The following is a 6000-nucleotide window of genomic DNA, read 5'->3' on the forward strand; positions in this document are numbered from 1 at the left end:
TTCGAACCTATTCTATTCTATAGTGTACCGGGCATCTGCTGGATTATAAGCTAGTTATCTATTTATGTACAGTATGTATCTAGAAGATTATTTTGATTTAAAACGATGTGTACAGTTTTTTTTTTAACAATGCTATTTTAACATGAGTTTTTACCTAGAGAGAACTGCTGTATGTAAAACCTTATGTTAAAATCGCACTGCATACCGATTGCGTATGCATGTCATACGGATGTTCCGTGGAAAAATCACACGGAAATTGCATGACACTCGCTTAGCACTCGGCCTTTCTTTTTTTTTGGTCCGGAAATTGGACCTTTTTTCTCACAAATGGGTATGAGCCCTTAAAGGGAAGGTGCCATCCCAAAAATTTTTTTTCAGCAATTGAAAAAATGTAAAGAATTAATGTTTACATTTTCTTAAAAAAATTATCATTTGTTTTTAATTTTGTAAAATATGAAAAATAATTTAAAAAAGTTTGGCATTTCCACTTGTTAACACTAGGGGGAGCAGATACTGAAATTTGGCACAAAAACCTAGTGTACAACTATCTCACATTACTGTCCTGCAGTAATTATGGCATACAGTGTCCATGATGTTTGATTTTGATATATGTTCATGCCCTAAAATGGACACTATATGGGCGGAGTCTGCTGACATGGGTATGGTGTCACTCTTCTCCTACCCTACTGGGTGCTTGCTAAGGGAAAAGAGAGGATGACATTTAGGAACACAGTGAGCAGCCATTTTAATGGGGCCTGCAAAGTTATACTGACTGTCTTTGCATGTAAAGTCTGGATCAGAACAGGTCATCAATCAGCAGAAATGTTTCCTGGATTTCTGTGGAGCAGACAAGAAGACGGTCCATCAATGTGTATAAAACACAGCGCTCTATGTACAATCCCTGGCACCGAACAGGGCGCCCCCCATAGACCAGCACACTGCTCTCCTGAAATACTCTGTGCTGCTGTCACCATGTTCCTTCCTCCATATATCTCCCTCTGTGCCCCCCACAGACCAGCACACTGCTCTCCTGAAATACTCTGTGCTGCTGTCACCATGCTCCTTCCTCCATATATCAGGCCCCTGTCGCCTCGCTTTCACACATTGCCAGGACAGGATCTGAGGAGAGGAATGGGTTCTTCAGTCACAGAGGATGGCAGGCAGCAAGGATTCTGGGAGCAGGGTGACAGCAGCACAGAGTATTTCAGGAGAGCAGTGTGCTGGTCTATGGGGGGCACAGAGGGGGATATATGGGGGAGGAGCAGGGTGACAGCAGCACAGAGTATTTCAGGAGAGCAGTGTGCTGGTCTATGGGGGCACAGAGGGAGACGTATGGGGGAGGAGCAGGGTGACAGCAGCACAGAGTATTTCAGGAGAGCAGTGTGCTGGTCTATGGGGGGCACAGAGGGAGACGTATGGGGGAGGAGCAGGGTGACAGCAGCACAGAGTATTTCAGGAGAGCAGTGCGCTGGTCTATGGGGGGCACAGAGGGAGACGTATGGGGGAGGAGCAGGGTGACAGCAGCACAGAGTATTTCAGGAGAGCAGTGTGCTGGTCTATGGGGGGCACAGAGGGAGACGTATGGGGGAGGAGCAGGGTGACAGCAGCACAGAGTATTTCAGGAGAGCAGTGTGCTGGTCTATGGGGGGCACAGAGGGAGATATATGGTGGAGGGAGCAGGGTGACAGCAGCACAGAGTATTTCAGGAGAGCAGTGCGCTGGTCTATGGGGGGCACAGAGGGAGATATATGGGGGAGGAGCAGGGAGACAGCAGCACAGAAATCCAGGAAACATTTCTGCTGATTGATGGCCTGTCCTGATCCAGACTTTGCATGCAAAGACCCCATTCCCCTCCTCAGATCCTGTCCTGGCGATGTGTGAAAGCGAGGCGACAGGCGCAGTCCGGGGTGACGCTGGGAAGCAGGCTGGGGGGGAATGGAGCCATACAGTAACGATAAAAATGAGACCCCTCTCTTCAGCTGCCTCACCAGCCCTCCCGTGACTGCACCTATTACCCCTGACCCGTGTGCAGGTGCTCTGCCAGAACCACCCTAGAATGGGTCCCCTTTTAGCAGATCACAAATAATACCGCCATATACTTCACACACAATGCCGCCATATAGATCATACACAATACCACCATGTAGATCACACATAAAACCAGCAGGGTGACAGCAGCACAGAGTATTTCAGGAGAGCAGTATCACACGGCAGAGAATTAGATACACGGCTCAGCAGACAGTATCACACAGGAGAGGATTAGATACACGGCTTAGCAGACTATCACACAGGAGAGGATTAGATACACGGCTCAGCAGACAGTATCACACAGGAGAGGATTAGATACACGGCTCAGCAGACAGTATCACACAGGAGAGGATTAGATATACAGCTCAGCAGTCAGTATCACACAGGATAGGATTAGATACACGGCTCAGCAGACAGTATCACACAGGAGAGGATTAGATACACAGCTCAGCAGTCAGTATCACATAGGAGAGGATTAGATGCACAGCTCAGTAGTCAGTATCACACAGGAGAGGATTAGATACACGGCTCAGCAGACAGTATCACACAGGAGAGGATCAGATACACGGCTCAGCAGACAGTATCACACAGGAGAGGATTAGATACACAGCTCAGTAGTCAGTATTACACAGGAGAGGATCAGATACACGGCTCAGCAGACAGTATCACACAGGAGAGGATCAGATACACGGCTCAGCAGTCAGTATCACAGGAGAGGATTAAATACACAGCTCAGCAGACTGTGTCACACAGGAGAGGATCAGATACACGGCTCAGCAGGCAGTATCACACAGGATAGGATTAGATACACGGCTCAGCAGACTGTATCACAGGAGACAGTATTACAGATATGCCCACACTGATGAAACTTCCAGCCCCCCCAATTATACACTAGACTATGGGCTGTATATGTCACTGTCCTCCTCAGACAGCCATAAAAGCTCTCATAAAAGCAAAGGTGTCAGATTACCGGAGATCACTGGGGCTGTGAGTGAGGAGGCGGAGACAGAGCAGGAGGACAGTGTAGCAGGAAGCACAGTGCAGAAAGTGGAGCTCAGCAGATAGCACTGGGCTACAGTAAAATGGCGCCCAGCCACACCTACAGCAGTGAATGGTGCAGCCCACAGGGGCGTGCCCAGTTCACTGCTAATGAGGCTGCAATGTGGGGTTGGGAGCCGTCCGCAGTCTCCTATGTCCAGGGACGGCCATATTTGCAGACTGTACGAGTCCTCCACAGATCTGCAAATCAAGATGGCAGCGCCCAGTGGCTACATTAAAACATTATTACAAACAAACCATAAATCCTAGTTAGTACAACATTCCTGAAACAACATGTTTTGTTACTTACTCTTTTTTTGCAAATTACATAAAATTGCGGCACCTTCCCTTTAAATCAAATTCTGTAAAATCTTAGAACCAGTAAGCAGCTAAAATTTTACCTTAGTAAAGGACACAAACAAATAATTAAGAAATCATTTGCTTTATTTCATTATTCATATGAACCAGATGGAAAACAGAACAGCAAATAAATAAAATCAGTGAACAATCTGTTAGCCAGCGTATTGCTCTACACATAATCTTTTGATTGTTACCTTATACACACTTTTTTGTGTTCACTTAGAATATTAGGTCTAAGGGGTAAGGTTTGTGGAGAGTGACATACCAGCTCTGGCTTGTCAAGGTAAGGAGGCTTATTCGCCGTGCAATGCTCCTCTGGGAAATTTAATATGCAAATTGCCTCTTCAGAGAGTAAGAGGACTTTTACTCTACAGGGCCACCTATTGGTAGTAGCGATCCTGCAAGTCACAATCAACCCTTTAACGAGTCTTGTAATATGATTTAGGATAAAAGCCAAATCAGAATCTCAATTTGCAGACACGGTGTTTTGGGCTATTGTCCCTCGTCAGTGCACGGCGAATAAGCCTCCTTACCTTGACAAGCCAGAGCTGGTATGTCACTCTCCACAAGGAGAAACCTTGCCCCTTAGACCTCAGTCCAAAGCCTCTCACCTAGCCAAATCACATCTCATACTTTGCACTCTTATACTAACGGCTAAGCAGCTACATTTTTATACCTTTATATGTATCTGTAGGTGTTTTATGATTATTCAGCTTTAAAGCTTTACTTAGAAACTCTTGGCATACAGACCTAGTTTATGTTTCTACTTCTCTTTGTGAGCTGCAATGAATAGCACGTTTTTATAGTCCATAAGGTCACTCACAACCGTTCTCTTCTTAACCTTACAGGTATCAATAGCAAAACCTTCTTCAACTAGAACTTTCCTGGCAAAATCCTCATCAAATTTGAGCATATGGAACTTGTCTTTCCCGATTGTAATATATGTTGCATCTAAAGCTGCAATAAATATGAGATGTCCTCCAGGTTTCAGCAACTTTAAGATCTTCCTAAGATAATTTTTAAGTTCATCTTGATTTTTGCTAATAAATTCTAAGAACCAAGCAATGATGATGCAATCTGCTGGTGGTAGATCTATCGGTTCTACAATATTTTCTTTTTCGAAGTCACATTTCACAACATGTCGAAGGGCTGTTCGCACTTTCCCATCTTTGTCCTGAAACTGGTCACTAAAATAAATGGAAACATGAAGAATGTGATTGTATCACAGCTATTTTTAATAGGAAAGCATTAGGGCCCAACAGGAGTCAATGGTTACAACGGGACTGCTGGTTTTTAATTTTTGGGAAAGGCTTAAATTTAACAAAGATTGCTGCACTGCATTTTAGTTTTGAAAGCTATATTCACACTATGTTTGGGTGACTATGCGTGATGCATGTACTGGGAGCTTCAGTAGTATACATATACTAAAATTATCCATAAGCCTGCATTTTGACAAAGGAAAGATGTGTTGTGATGTTTTGTGTATAAATATGTGATTCTTCAGATGTTGTATTAGTCAATGCCTGATGAAGAGACTTGAGTAGTCTCAAAAGCTTGCTATGTGTTACCATCTTTTCAGTTAGCCATTAAAAGGTATCAACCACTGAGGACTCTCAATTCTAAATATTCTTTCATAAGCCTGCATTCACTCAACGGGGACAAAAAAATGTAATAATCTCTTTCAGCAAAACTTTTTTAACTGCATATAAAACAGTGGAAAACTGCACAGATGGTCCTCAGCTTTGGGAAGAGGGGGGAGAGTATGTAGAAAAGCCAGGTGGGACAGAGTATATGTGAAATCTCATTATTGCTTTGCTTTCTTTGGAAAAGGACTGTGATTTTTGTTATGTATGTTCCAGGAAAAGGCTGGTTTCCTTTAAAGAGTTGTGCAATTTTATGGAGTTCAACAATCCTCACACTGTCTGGACACAAGAATCCGGTGCCTATGAAAAGTCTAATGCCCACCTGAGAGAGTGAATCCCTACAATTTGTACCGTATATACTCGTGTATAAGCCGACCCGTGTATAGGCTGACCCCCCTAATTTTGCCACAAAAAACTGGGAAAACTTATTGACTCGTGTATAAGCCTACGGTGGAAAATCCAGCAGCTACTGGTAAATTACAAAAATAAAATTAATTGACATCAGTAGGTTAAATGTTTTTGAATATCCATATTGAATTACTCTCCCTCTAATCTCCAAATGGCTATCATATACCGACCACCGGGCTCAGCCACTGCCTTCATCGACCAATTCTCCACCTGGCACCTCCACTTTCTCTCTTCTGACAACCCCACCATCATCATGGGGGACTTCAACATCCCCATTGACACGCACCAGCCAGCAGCCTCCAAACTCCTGTCACTTACCGCAACCTTTGAACATAATCAGTGGTCCTCCACAGCCACCCACATAGATGGACATACATTCGACATTATCTAATCTCACAACCTCTCCCTTCCCCCCATCTGACCACCATCTACTCATCTTCTCATCCTTGTCCTCCTCACCTGCCCCCCATGTCCAGCCACTAGCTCGCAGAAACCTCACACACCTAGACATACACAGACTCTC

The sequence above is a fragment of the Dendrobates tinctorius genome, unplaced genomic scaffold (genome assembly GCF_039654945.1).
Source record: "Dendrobates tinctorius isolate UK_male_01 unplaced genomic scaffold, ASM3965494v1 ptg000086l, whole genome shotgun sequence".
NCBI lineage: Eukaryota > Metazoa > Chordata > Amphibia > Anura > Dendrobatidae > Dendrobates > Dendrobates tinctorius.